The sequence below is a fragment of the Leptonychotes weddellii genome, chromosome 2 (genome assembly GCF_054177405.1).
Source record: "Leptonychotes weddellii isolate Sample4059 chromosome 2, ASM5417740v2, whole genome shotgun sequence".
In the NCBI taxonomy this organism is placed as follows: domain Eukaryota; kingdom Metazoa; phylum Chordata; class Mammalia; order Carnivora; family Phocidae; genus Leptonychotes; species Leptonychotes weddellii.
In genome coordinates, this window is record NC_138370.1 from 115,088,899 (window position 1) to 115,103,526 (window position 14,628).

At 40.0% G+C, this 14,628-nt stretch overlaps 1 pseudogene; it reads right to left on the reverse strand.

Moving 5' to 3' along the window:
- Positions 1-2,876: 2,876 nt before the first annotated feature.
- LOC115939681 (ATP synthase F(0) complex subunit C2, mitochondrial pseudogene) lies at positions 2,877-3,216 on the reverse strand (annotated as a pseudogene).
- Positions 3,217-14,628: the final 11,412 nt, after the last annotated feature.

A 14,628-nucleotide genomic window follows, 5' to 3' on the forward strand; every position in this document is an offset into this window, starting at 1 on the left:
ACCCCTATGTGAGTTTATTTCTGAGGGTAAGAGAAGTAAGAATTCTGTCTGCAAATTCAGGGTGCAATTACAGAATAGTTGGAGAGAGTACATGCAGATTACCCTGACAGAAGGTCTTGAGAAGGCATGATAAGGATTGGGATCCTATAACACCAGCATGTGTTCAGTCGCAGGGAGGGCGGACTTACAAAGTAGCATTTTTTTTTTTTTTTAAGAATTGCCATATGACTCAGCAATTTTTTTAAAAAGTTTTTTTTTTTTTTTTAAAGATTTTATTTATTTCACAGAAAGAGACAGCAAGAGAGGGAACACAAGCAGGGGCAGTGAGAGAGGGAGAAGCAGGCTTCCCGCGGAGCAGGGAGCCCCATGCGGGGCTCGATCCCAGGATCTGGGATCGTGACCTGAGCCGAGGGCAGATGCTTAATGACTGAGCCACCCAGGTGCCCTTAAAAAGCTTTTATTTATTCATTTGAGAGAGAGGGAGAGACGGAGAGAACACAAGTAGGGGGAAAGGCAGAGGGAGAGGGAGAAGCAGACTCCCTGCTGGGTAGGGAGCCTGATGCAGGACTCAATCCCAGCACCCTGAGATCATGACCTGACCGAAGGCAGATGCTTAATCATGTGAGCCACCCAGGCGCCCCTACAAAGTAGCATTTTTAACATCAGGAGCTGTGGCCAACTCTTTCCCTTCTCCCCTTCTCTTCCTTAGATTAGTATGTGATTCCTGGGCATCCTCTGTGGGCAGAATACTCGTCCTTCTCCCCTTTGCCAAATAAAAATTTTCCTCTACCCTCGTTAGCTCTGTGGTGAAGTGGCGGTGGTTCAGTGTGTAGGCTTTGGAGCCAGACTTCACAGGTTCAGCTTCTGATACCACCATGCACATGACTTTGGCAAGTCACTTAATTTCAGTAGGCCTCAGTTTTCTTATTTGGAAAGTGACAATAATTTTTTCTTTTATCTTTGTGTAATGATTTAATGAGATACTTAGTGCAAAGTGCTTAACAAAATGCTGAGAATATGGTAGGTGTTGAATAAAGGTATGTGCTCTCTCTCTTTAAAATTACTCTTGGAGGTCAAATTTTCCAAGGTGGCTTGATATTTTAAACAATGTGGACAGACTATATAATCATGTTTTGCTTTTGGTTCAGGAAATATACTTATAATACCTCTTACTTCTAAGATGAAAGCACCTGAAAACTGCAGTTTAAAAAGGAGTTTTATGTATGAGGGATGTCAGAATAAGTTATTATTTGTCCACTTGATCTTAACCCCTTATACTAGAGCAACGTATTTGCATAAAAAAGCAAGCTTAAAAAGCTCTCTGTGTAGTCTTTACATATTCTGGGTAGTTGCTCAAGATTCTCTTCTTTCTGGTATTTCCCTTCCCTCATTCATTTGTTCCCAGATTGTAGTTTGGGCTCCCTTTTATCTGGTCGGATTCTGGGATTCGACTCCCCTTTGAAAGTTGCTTCTGGCTACCTCAGCTTTCCTGTCATTTTTGGCCTTAGTACCCTGCCCATCTCCCAGCTTTTCTCATCCCTTTGCTTATGGGGTAGGGACTGATTGCAGGAGTAGGCCTAGGCAGCCCTGAGCTGGAGCTGCTGGGAGACGCTATATTGGGACACTGACTTTTCATTCACCCAGCCTTCCGTAAACCAGCATTGCGGTAACCCTGGTGGGCAGGCAGATTCATAATCAGGGTCTCTAGAACTTGGGGGTGGCTTGGGAGGATATAACAAAGCTCCATGGCAATGACAAGAGGGAACTTTCAGAGGGACCAGCAGAATCTTACCCTGAGCAACTACTTCGCTATCATCAACCATGTGGATCCCTCTGTTGGGCAGGTGCATATGCCCTTCACTTTGGTTGTGCCACTTCTTTCCTGCCATGTATAGCTGTCAATATGTAAAGTAAACTTTGTTGTTCACCTACTTTTAAGGAACTTGAACCCTATGTTTGTGTCTGTTTTCACCAGTCACGGTGCCATCATCCTAATAATCACTGTGCCCTATACTAACCCCTGGCCCACATGATTCCACCCATGCCTGGAAGAGCCTTCAGGACTCTGAGAGGGGAGCCAAGAGTGTAGATATTTCTAGAGAGCAATCTTTGTCTTTCTCTCTATACAAAAACAAACTAACCAAAAAACAAATAAACAGTGATTTTGAGGACCTAGGGAATTTATCTAGACAGCATTTTGAAGTCAGGGTCTCTGTCTTACTCATCTTTGCCCCCCTAACGTCCCTCATAATTTCTGGTGCATAGTAGTGTTGGAATTTTAGGAGCTAAATAAGTGACACACTGCTTTCCTTCTTAAGCTGGGAATCAAGTAAGAGATAGAGGACTCAGATAGCTGAAAATCAACAGGCTGCTGCTAGCACATCAACTGTCATTGTTCAGATTAGAAAAAAGCATCTTCCTCTTCCTTTGGGCATAAGAATTAGAAGAAAACACCCACTCCTGGAAGATGATTGTAAAGAGGGACTGCCTCTGGGTGGAAAAGTTGGAAGAAATGTGCCAAAGAGCTAACTTGGTATGCGAGAAGCTGGCCTAGTTTCTAGTCCCTGTTTGTCCTTTCAGCAGGTGGTCTGGAGATCAAAACAGGAAGATATTTATTTTTTTTTTTGTTTTTATATAATCTCTCATTAATTGGACTTAACCCTTCAAAATAGTAGGATTCTCTCTGTAGGGGCAGAACCTGGCCTACTATACTTAATCTCACCCCCCCCCGCCCCCATTAATACAGTGTTCGTCTTCCCTCTGTCAAATCCTGAGCCAACCACTTTCCTCAGGCTGCCTGGGGAGGTATGTGAAAAGGAACATACAGGGCAGACGAGACATGGGAGAAAGAGCTATGAGAAGTGGAGACGGCTCCTTCACCTGGTGAAGAGTATGAGAAAGGCCACCAGCAGACAAAAGAGCCCCATGGCCTCCAAGAGGCAAAGCCCAGAATGGCATAGGAGAAGAGCTGTTGCTTCAGAGAGGGATTCCTGGCCTAACCAATGATGAGGCTCCCAAACACAGTCCCAATTCCAGCCCCAGAGCCAGCCACCCCGTGGCAGCCCCAGCCCCAGTGAACTTGGCTGCTGTGTTGATGTCCCTTGAAATGGCACTGGTTTAGAAGCTGCAACTAGGAATAAGTGAGGTCAGGGGACGTGGGGCTGCTAAGTTGCTGAGGCTCTCATCCGTCAGTGTCTCTGGTGGTTTTAGCACCATTGCAGCCAGACAGCTTACATTTTCAGGGGATGAGGGGCTGTGACAGGAGAGATGCTCTCAGTGCAGAGAAGAAGACAGAGTATGCTTATAACATAGTAGAGAGTCAACTAAGACATGCCCTCCCTACACTGGCAGATACGAAAACTGAGGCTCAAGTTTGCTTAGTTCTTTCTCCCAAAGCCCACAATAATATACACTTACTTTCTTTCCCTTGGGATGAGTAAGTGAGGAGATGGGGAGGGAGGCCAGGAGTATTATTGTTTCAGGATGGAATCATGAGACCAGGAGAAAGGAGGTTCTCTGTAAGGCAAGTACTGAGTGTTTTCTAAATGAATGGATGTGTTTTAAGAAGAGGCAGATGTGCTGTTTATTATAAAAATGTAGTTAGGAAAGAACAATGGTAGACTACTCAGGAGGGAAGTTTTGTAGGTTAAATGAATGTTTTGTGACTTGCTAATATATTGGGAGTATGTAAATCAGACCTGGCTTGTTATTTGAGAGTTTTGTTAAACCTTGACATTGGAGGTAGAGGGTTTGACTATGACAGAGGAACAAGAAAAGGGCATTTGAAGGGCTTAACTGTTCAGAGAGTAAGTTGGAAATTACTCAAGATATGTTGATTTTGGTAGGGAAAGGTTAATCAACTCATTTGGAAACCATTCGAATTTGATGAGAGGGAAGGAGATAAGAAGTTAGAGCCATGATTTCATAACTTGGGCATATCTCTACTGGAAATAATAAAAATTAACTTTTATTTCTTGGAAGGAGAAAAAAGAGGTAAGCCCATGAATTCTCAAGTTGCTGCTTTGGAAGGAGAAATCCTTTCCTTTCTGGTATTAGTCAGAATGTTGCACAGGAGAATGATAGAAGAAATGGGAGGTTTATTTTGGGGCCTTTTTTGGGGACTCAGTGTGTATGTATGTTGTCTTGTTTATTACACTCTAATTACACTAATTAGGATTATTTCATACTTATAAATGAATTAATTCGTATTAGTTTGTCAGCTTAATCAAGGATTTTGAGGTTGTAAAAACGTGGAAAAAATGAGTTTTGATGGTGGAGAAAAGATCAGCTGTTGGGTGGGTAGTGGGTGACAGTGGGATAAAGATGGGTAACCAGGAGGGCAGGGTGAGAGTAATACCTACTTGGAGGTATTTAAGTCTATATTAATTATCTTTTGCTGCATAAACAACTACCTCAAGGCTTAGTGGCTTAAAACACAAAGGTATGGGATGGTTACGGTAAGGGATCAGCTTGGTGGTTTTCTTGTTGGTCTTAGATGGGCTTATTCATGAGTCCATGGTTTCTAGTTGCTTCTAGATAAGTTGGTAGGTCAGCTGGGGGTTGGCTGGTGCCAGATGGCCTCGCCTATGTGTCTGGTAGTTGGCTGTCTGTGGCTAGGGTACCTTGCTTCTCCTCCAATGGCCTCTTATCCTCTAGCAGGTTACAACAGGCCTGTGAAATGGTGGTTTCAGGTTTCCAGGTGCAGCAAGAGAACAAGTACAAGCACTTCAAGCCTCTGCTGTACCTTGTGTTTGCTGCTGTCCCATTTGGCAGGTCATGTGGCCCAACTCAGATTTAAAGGGTAGGGAAAGAGAATCTCTCTTTTGATGGGAGGATCTACAAAGCTACAGGGAGGGGAAGGATTTGATGCCATTTTTTTGCCATCTACTCCAGGATTCTAGGCTGGGTGTAGACTGCAGGAGTGTGGAGAGGGGGAAAGGAGGGCAGTAAAGATAATCTTTGTCCACTTCACAGCTCTTCTTGGGACTGCCCCTAACTTGGTCTGAGTGCCACTGTGTAGTAAAAAGAAATGTGGGAGACTCAGAAACTAAAGTTAACACCAGAAATTACTGGGAAAGGGGAAAGCTAGTATAGGAAAGAATTGTGGGTGATTAGGGGATATGTATTGCAAGAATAGTTTTTTTTTTTTTTTTTAAGATTTTATTTATTTATTTGAGATAGAGAGAGAAAGAGCATGAGTGGGGTTGAGGGGGTGGGGCAGAGGGAGAAGCAGACTCCCCACTGAGCAGGGAGCTCCATCCCAGGACCCCGAGATCATGACCCAAGACGAAGACAGACGCTCAACCAACTGAGCCACCCACGTGCCCTGTAAAAAGTTTTATATGTTGCACAAGACTTAGCTCTAGATAGTATTTCAACTCAGTCCAATAATCTAGATCTAGTATTACCCTCCTGTTAGGAAAACTGGGTTACAGGGTATTACCCAATTCATAAAATTGTATGCAAGGAGCTTGAGAAAACCAGAAGCCACACTTATTAAAGCTGAAACCAAACATTGATGAAAAGGTATCGTTTCCCTTATTGTTGGGGAAAATTGTGCTAGGAGTAGACATCTTACTATGGGTTCTTTTTCTTCAGCTATGTCAATAAAATAAAAGGACGATGTATGTGGCCAATATTACAGAATTGTGCATGCAGGAACCTTAATGAGACAATTAGTGATCTGAGCAGAGCATCATTTCAGATGTGGGAGGAGGTGGTGAAATGGTGTGAGGGAGCTGCTTTTCCTACAGTGAGCTCATCTATCGAGGGAGTGAATTAGGATGGCAAGTGGAGCCGAGGGAAGAACTTGGCTCATTCTCTCCTTACCTGCGCCGTATCTCCTCTTTGCTAGGTAGCATCAGATCTTGAAGCCTTTGAATCCCAATTTCCTCTCAGTAAAGTGAGGACAATGATATCTGTCACTTAGGCTATTGAGCAATCTACCTTAAAATTAAGTCTTGGACTTTACATCACCCAGAACTCCTGTCCTTCTCTTGTCTTTTGTGTTTGTTCATTGATGTTTTTAAAATTAAGATTGAATATTTTTTTAGAGCAGTTTTCGGCTCACAGCATAACTGGGGAGAAACTACAGAGATTTCCCATGTGCCCCTTGCCCTCACAGAGGCAAAGCCTTCCTATTATCAATATCCCTCACCAGAGGGGTACCTTTGTTTGATTTTAAGTTTTATTTTGAAATTCTTTCAAACATATGAAAAGGTTGAAATAATAATAGAAGGCTCCCAGATACTCTATCCAGATTTAGCCATTTTGAACACTTTGCCATGTTTGCTTTATTATATTGTCTCTCATTCTTTCCAAATATATGTCATTTAAATTTATTTTTATAAACCATTTGTGAGTAGGTTGTAATGTCATTCCCTTTGACCTCTTAGTACTTTATTATGTATTTCCTAAGAAAAATTATATCCTCTTACATTACCATAGTACAGTTGTCAAATTCAGGAAATTTAACATTGAAACAGTATTTTTATCCAGTCTACAGTTCATAATCCAATTTTACAATTGCCCTCATAATGTCTCTTACAGCACTTTTTCCCTTCCAATATGGGATTCAGTTCAGGATCACATATTGCAATTTGTTGCCTTATTTCTTTAGTATCCAATTATGAAAGATTTCCTCAGTTTTTCTTTATCTTTGATGATACTTATATTTTCAAAGAATACAAGACAGTTACTTTATAGAAAGTTCATTACTTTGGGTTTGTCTGGTGTTGCCTGATGACTGGACTCAGATCATGAGTCCCCAAATGCATATGACATCAGCAATGTGTCCTTCTTAGGGTACCACAACTGGTGGCGTACAATGTTTGCCTTCCCCTTATTGGTGATGTTAATTTGATCACCTAATCAAAGTGTTTTCTGGTTTCTCCACTGTATATTTACTACTTCCCTCTTTCAACCACTAAATAATCTGTGGGGAAATACTTTGGGGCTATGCATATATCCTGCTTCTTATCAAACTTCCTCCTGGATTTTGTATCCATATGTAATTCTTGTTTGAATGAATCTTTTTTTTTTAAGATTATTTATTTAGTTATTTTTGTGAGAGAGAGAGCAAGAGTGAGCCCAAGCCCACGTCAGCTCCCTGCTCATCAGGGAGTCTGCTTCTCCCTCTGCCCCTCCCCCCCTGCTCATGCTCACTCTCTCTCTCTCTCAAATAAATCAAATCTTTTTTTTTTTTTTTTTTTTTAAAGAAAGTATAAGAGAAGAGGATTAGCCTATTTGGTGTGTTCAGGGAAGGTATCTCCAGTAAAATGATATTTATGCTGGGATCTAATAGAATGCTAAGAGTTAACTGGAAGAAGAGGAAGAAAGGATGAGACGGGGAGGTGGTGTAATAGGGGAATGATGATTCCTGGCAAGGAAACAAAATGCTCTAAGGACTATCATTTCAGTAATTTGCACCAATACCATCAAATACTTTGCCAACGGTCCTGCACTGTTCACTTTTCCCAACTGCAGCACGGTGTTAGTTAACCACCTATAGGGCAATGTTGCTGTAAGTCACACCTATATGTGGATTGTTCTACTGTAGATTCATCATCTCCAGTAGCAGTAGCCCACTTACTGATGTTTCTGTGTTTCTGGGCAATTATCTTTCTACTGCTGCTGCTCAAACATTATTTCAGACCTGGCCCATTTTCCTTGAGCAACTTGCTCTATTACCTCCTTCTATGAATGAATTTTCCTAGAAGCTAGATACTAATCATCCCATATGCTAGTAAGTTTGATGCTGTCTACCCAGTACCCCTCCTCTTTCCCCCTCAGGACCAAACATATCTGTGTCCTCTCTCATTCCTCTCTATTTTCCCTATTACCTCTGTTGAAGAGCTGTTGTTTTCTTTTGATTTTTGTTTTTTATATTCTGATGTAATCTTCTAGTGAAGAGTTTGGGTGGCGGCAGAGATAGGGTCCAGACTGTAAATGTCCTTTTTAGTCTAGGTTGAAAAAAGTCAAAGGATTGTACATAGTCAGAATCTGAAATAGGGGGAAGAAATGCTGGCTTGAGAAACTAGAAAGCAGTCTATGATGATTTATGAGGAGAGACTGGTTTGGGGGAGTTGTATTATAAATATAAGAAATTAAAGAGACTCAGAAATAAAAACAGGATAATTAGGCTGGTTGAGTTTCTGAGATAAGGTTGTTACAACAACCTACTATAGCTTGCTTGTTTGTACCTTACTCTATACTGGTTAGCTGTTATTATTAATAAACCATGACAAAATTTAGTAGCTTGAGGTGGCAAGCATTTATTATTCTTCATGAGGCTATGGGTGGTTGGATTTGGCTGATCTTGACTGAGCTTGCTCAAGTGTTGGTGGTCAGCTTTTGCGTTGCCTGAGGGCTAGCTAGTCTAGGATGGCCTTGGCTGGGGCAGTCAACTTGACTCCACAAGGAGTGTTTCACATCCTTCTAGACAGCTAACCTGGCAATGTTCCTGTGTTGGGAAGGGTTCAAGATGGAAAGCTGAAACATGAAAGCACTTTTTGAAGCCTCTGCTTACTTCATATTTCCTAATGTCGTGATGGGCAAAGCAAGTCACATGGCCAGGCCAACTATCAGTTTGGGGAGGGGGCCCTACTAGAGGGCAGGAATATAAGGAAGCATAAAAAATTGGGACCATCACTGTAACCTATCTACTATATTCTGTATATTATGATATTTCTGTTTCTGTCATTCCCTTGAACCTGTTCTCAATGACCAGGTCTAGTAGACTAGTTTTGGATCTTATACTCCCTTAATAGCACTTGACACTATTGGTCATTCCACTTTTTTGTTTAAGATTCTTCCTCCTTTTGGGGCACCTGGGTGGCTCAGTTGTTAAGCGTCTGTCTTCGGCTCAGGTCATGATCTCAGGGTCCTGGGATCGAGCCCCGCATCAGGCTCCCTGCTCAGCGGGAAACCTGCTTCTCCCTCTCCCACTCCCCCTGCTTGTGTTCCTGCTCTCGCTATCTCTCTCTGTCAAATAAATAAATAAAATCTTAAAAAAAAAAAAAGATTCTTCCTCCTTTGATTTTGGTAACAATATTCTCTCCTGGTTTTCTTCCTATATTTCTTACTGTACATTCTTTTCCTTCCTCATGGACTCCTTTTCTTTTTCTTGCTGCTTTAGTTTTGGGTTTCCCAGCTATGTGGGTTTTAGAGAGTCCACAAAGTGGACTTCTTTCTTCATCTCCTAAGTTTAAAATCAGTTGAGGAATAAAACATGGAGATAAAGACCCACCTTCATTGCTGATAAATCTAATTATAAAATGTGTCTTTGAATGGGTATTTACAATGGGCTATGAAATACTTAGCAGTAGAATTAAACCCCCTCTCCTAGTCACAGTTTGAGACATTGGGGAGCGGGGACAATGAATGACCCGAAGAGAGGCTGATAGTCAAAGAGAGAGAAAGAGGCTACGTCCTCAGTTCCTTCCCTACAGCTCACCCTGTAGGATGTAACAAGTGGAGAAATAGGCCAAGAACACTACTCAAGTGGAATTCCTCCACATATTAATTTGAGTCTAGTGGAAAAAAGGTTCTTCCCTAATTCCAAATTTCTATCATTGATCCTCTTCTGTTTTTATTTTAGTCTCTCTAGAAATGCTATTTACACATGCAGTGATTTAGACTACCTATTTATATTCCCTTTTTCTTTAGTACAGAATTCTGTCCAGTATTTGCTAGACTACTGTTTATCTTTTTTAGATGTTGAATGTAAGTGAACTTAATATATTCCAAATTGAAATTATTTATTTGTTCAGTCAATAAAAATTATCCAAGACATTTCCAATTCCAATTTTCCCATTCTGCTTTTTATCTCAGGGCTATCATCTGCCCAGTGACCCAAACCAAAAACCAGAAAGCCCTCCTTAGCTCTCTCCCTTACTTCTCAACATTCAATCTGCCATCCCAGTCTTACTCATTTAATCTGGTCGATATCTCTTAACTGACTTATTTTACTCCACATAACCACTAACTTAATTCAGACTCTTGACATATTTCTCTTAGATTTATACAAAAGCCTCTTAAATATTCTACCCCCTGCCTCCTATCTTATCTCTTTAATTTATCCTGTATAGTGCACAAGAGACTGTTTCTGGTACACTATATTCTGCATTATGAAAAAAAGTATAGGCTTTAGGGCAGAATCAGCTGTGCCATTTAGTTATGTGACTTTTTTGCAAGTGACTGAATTTAACTAAGTTTCAGTTTTTTTTTTTTTTTTTTTTATCTATAAAATGAAGATAATGCCCACCTTGTCTGGTTCTTATAAAGATTTACGTGGATGTATAAAACATACTTAAGCACAGCGGCTAGTCTAGTACCACACTCTACTGATGGTTAGCATTACATTATGGGCTAGGCTTTGTGCTAACTGCTTTGTGCACCACCTTACTTATCTTCATTTATCCTTTGGGTGGATTTTATTATACCCATTTTATGGATGATGAAATGAGGCACAAGCTGTACAGTCACAGAGAAAGTAAAGTGGCAGGAAATTCAAGCCCAGTCAGTTGGCTTCCAAAACACCTGCTTCTAACCACATGACAATAGTTATTTTGAGAGCTAGGGTGGGAAAGTGAGAACATTGTGAAATTAAGCCTCTTTCCTTAGCTGCTAGATAAACTTGGGCAAGTTCCTTAAAGTTTTTGAGCATCAGTTATCTATAAAATGAGGATATAATACCTACTTATAACATGGTAAAGAGAGTTAAATAAGAATGAATAACATAGGGGCGCCTGGCTGGATCTGTCCGTAGAGCATGTGACTCTTAATCTTAGGGTTGTGAGTTCAAGCTCCACAGTGGGTGTGGAGCCTACTTAAAAAAAAAAGAATGAGTAGTATAAAATGAATGGCACACAAGAGCACTCAGTAAAGGATATCTATGATTATCATTATTTCTAGATTAAAAATACAGTTACTTAGCTACTCTGCTTAAAAATCACGTTGTTCTCCCTCTGCCTCCAGGGAAAAGCCCACACTCTTTAGCATGGCACACCAAGCCTTGCATTAATGCCTCCTCCCCTCATCTTCCAGCCTGAGCTTTAATAATAATCACTTGCAGCTCCCCCAAATGTGCATTGCTTTCTCGTAATCCTCTGCCTTTGTAGTGCTGCTTCCTTGGCCTGAAAAAGCTTCCCTCTTTCTCTAGTTCCCACCCACGCCTTTTATCTTCTGGCTCTCATTCTTTAAGGCTGGGATTCCCCACCTCTCACCCCCTCCACCTTTTTTTTTTTTTTTTTTTTTTTTTTACAAAGCGGTTATTTGGTGAATATCTCCAACTCCTCCAATCATGGCAGGACGTCCTTTCTTAGATTCCTTTGTAAGTGTGCATAGGTCCATGGGACCTCATTTCACAACTGTTTATTGGTCATTTTCCCCTCCCTAGACTGTGAGCTACTGGAGGGACAAAGATTGTGTCTTTCATTTGGTATTCCAGGACTTAGCACGGTGTAGGCACTCAGTGAATGCCAGATATGTGAAGACTAAATGCAATAATCAGAGGCATAGTAGAGCCTGGTTCTTGGCACGTGCTTAATAATAAATATTTTCTAACATTTTAATAATTTTTGCCTGATGTGTTTATTATATAATATATTCTGTTTTAATAATATTTATTTAATTATTTATAATTTTAAGGTGATGTTTTGTGGCTCAGCATTCTTTGTGTTACTCTTTGTTCCCCTGTACACATTTCAGTATTTCAGCAACATGTTTAGTGAAGTCTCTCTGCTACAGTTTATTCTACAGTCTCACTTACCAGTTGGAAGTACTTATAAAGTGATTCTGCAAAGTGCTTATTTTCCTCATGGTTCAGAGACAGTGAGTCTCCAGTTATTTGATTTTTTTTTTAAGCACAATCACTAACCAAACGTAATGTCTTTTGTTAAGTTGTTAACTAACCTAAAATATGGACATTTACACTAAATCAAACTAAAAAGAATCAGCAAGGATTATACAAAAATGACATAAAGAAATAAACATGACAAGCAACCCAAAAATGTGGCAATCTTTTAGAAATGTGTAGTTTCCTAATCTGACTGTGTCTTCTCTTTTGACAAAGATTCAGTGCTGGGAGCCCCTGCAGGGAGAGGGTGGAGGAGGAAGGGAGGACCGACAGGGACACAATTTAAATGTTTTGACAGCTTAGTCAGAGAGTGAATTGCTGCAGGCATTTGCACATTTTAACCCCTGCTGTAACAGCTAGAATTCTTTCTTGCACTATCCGAATCCAAGAAGTAGCTCTTTGGAAAGCTGAACATGTCATACCTGCCACAAAAAATGTGAAAAGTATCAGGTGAACAAGAAATTGAATAAACTCAAATCTCTGTTAGGTGGCAAGAATTTATTTTATTTTAGTTTTCATACTTCCATCTTTCATTAGGCTGTTATCCCAGACATAACCAAGAGTGCTAGAACACTGTACCTTATTCTCTTGGGCTCCATATGTAAAATTCCAACAACACATTTTGGCAGGATGAGCAGATTTAATGGTAAGGAGTTAAAAAGTCTGCTATGATTTAGTCCCAAAGTTAACTGAGTTAGTGCTTTGTAATTTGTAGATGCTTCAGATCATTTTGTCAAAACAGTGCTTATTGAAAGAGGAGAGTCAGTAGGTAATAGTTTCTCATTGTTAGAATAAAACATGGTCTTTTACGATGGCAGGAGCTTTCTCTCTGTCTCTTCCTCTCCCTGTCACCCTCTCTTGCTCTCAATAAGTAGAAATGAGGGTAAAAAAAGTAAAGGAAAAGAGGAGTGTAGTATTTAGGATGTTGACTTTTTAAAAAATTTTTATTTAAAATTAATTAATTAACATACGATGTATTATTGGTTTCAGAGGTAGAGGTCAGTGATTCATCAGTCTTTTTTTTTTTTTTTTCCTGGACATTGATTTAATATAGCATTGTCTTCTGCAAGTAGGATTTATTTTCTTGGTCTGTTGTTTCTAAGCTTTGGGTATCATAAAATTTCAGCTTAACAATTCACAATCACATACCACTATGTTAGGCACAGGAGAGAATTTAAGAGTTATAAAACAATGTTCATCTGTCCTATCTCCCTGTAAGTCTATTAGGCAGGAGTGTAAAATTCAGCAAAAATAATGTCTATTTTATAATTTATTTAAAAATTTTTCCCTCTTTCCAAGTTTTTAATTTTTTAAAAATATTTTATTTATTTATTTATTTGAGAGAGAGAGAGCACGAGAGCAGGGTGAGGAGCAGAAGGAGAAGCAGACTCCCTGCTAAGCAGGGAGCGCGAAACAGGACTCTATTCCAGGACCTGGGATCATGACCTGAGCCGAAGGCAAACATTTAACCAACTGAGCCACCCAGGCGCCCCCCTTTTTCCAAGTTTTTATTTAAATTCTAGTTAACATACAGTGTAATATTAGTTTCAGGTGTAGAATTTAGTGATTCAGCACTTAAAATAACACCCAGAGCTCATCACAAGTGCCCTCCTTAATACTCGTTATAATTTATTTTTAAGCTAGTCAGAGTTTTTGTGAATAAACAAGGCCAGCATTACATCACTTAGAATGAATCCTCTCCCTGAAATATTACGCTTAATTGTATTGTGAAATAAATTTTAAATTTTTGGAGAAGTTTGATTTCTAATAAACTGCAGTATTTCCCCCTTCTCTTTCATTACTCTTGTTCTTTTCTGTGGCTTTTCATGTAGAATTACTAAAGAAAATAACTCAAAAGTGCCAAAAATGTAGAGAATCAAGCAGTCCAGAGGTGAACCTGTCAGGTTGGTGGTTTTCAACAGATGGTTTCATGGGGCTAATTTGAATTTTTTGCCCTCTTAAAATTGTTAAGACAACTCTGTTATCTTAGGCATCTGTTTCTAGCAGTTCATACTTGCCTTTAAACCGCTCTTTCCATTGTAATGGACTTAAGTGGTTGCTCAGCCTTGAGAACAAATAAGCCTCCTTAAGCACTTAACTCACTCTGGGAGAGAAACATCCGGAAGGTTTATTATGTGTCACAGCTGGGGTCAACACTCAAATAATGGACAAGAACCTCACCAAATATTTTTAATGGAGACTAAGTAGGGGGTAAATAAGAGGAATGATGGCTGCAAGTTGTAGAAGTATAGAGGTGGGAATAACAGTGGGAAAGGTTTCTACTCCCCCACTTTAACAACTTTCATAGTAACAATTCTGTAGCTTCAAAGCTGTGTTTGACCAGTTGAATTTGGGAAGGGATTATGGTGATTGGATTGGCTCCAAGTTTTATCACCCTTATTTTCAAATGTTCGTTTTCTTCATCTTGTACCAGGGTGGAAGGGGGGTATTTACAAAAGACTCCTGAAGAGCTGTCACAATGTGTTCAGTCATTTATTTATAACTTCATTTATGTGTTCACTCAAGCTTCTTTGGAATGCTCACTTTGTGTCAGGTACTGTATTAGTCAATACTTTGTCCTTGGCACACTTTCTAGTTTTGTGAATTAAACTGGGGTGTAGTGGGGTGAGATGGTCAAGGGTGATGATGAGGGTAGAAGAGACATATTTTCATGGTCAGTATGATATTTGGTGCAAGAAATATTCTCAGTGTATTCTGGTACAGACAATAGGTAATGGAACTTGCTGAATCATGTTTGGACATACCGATGT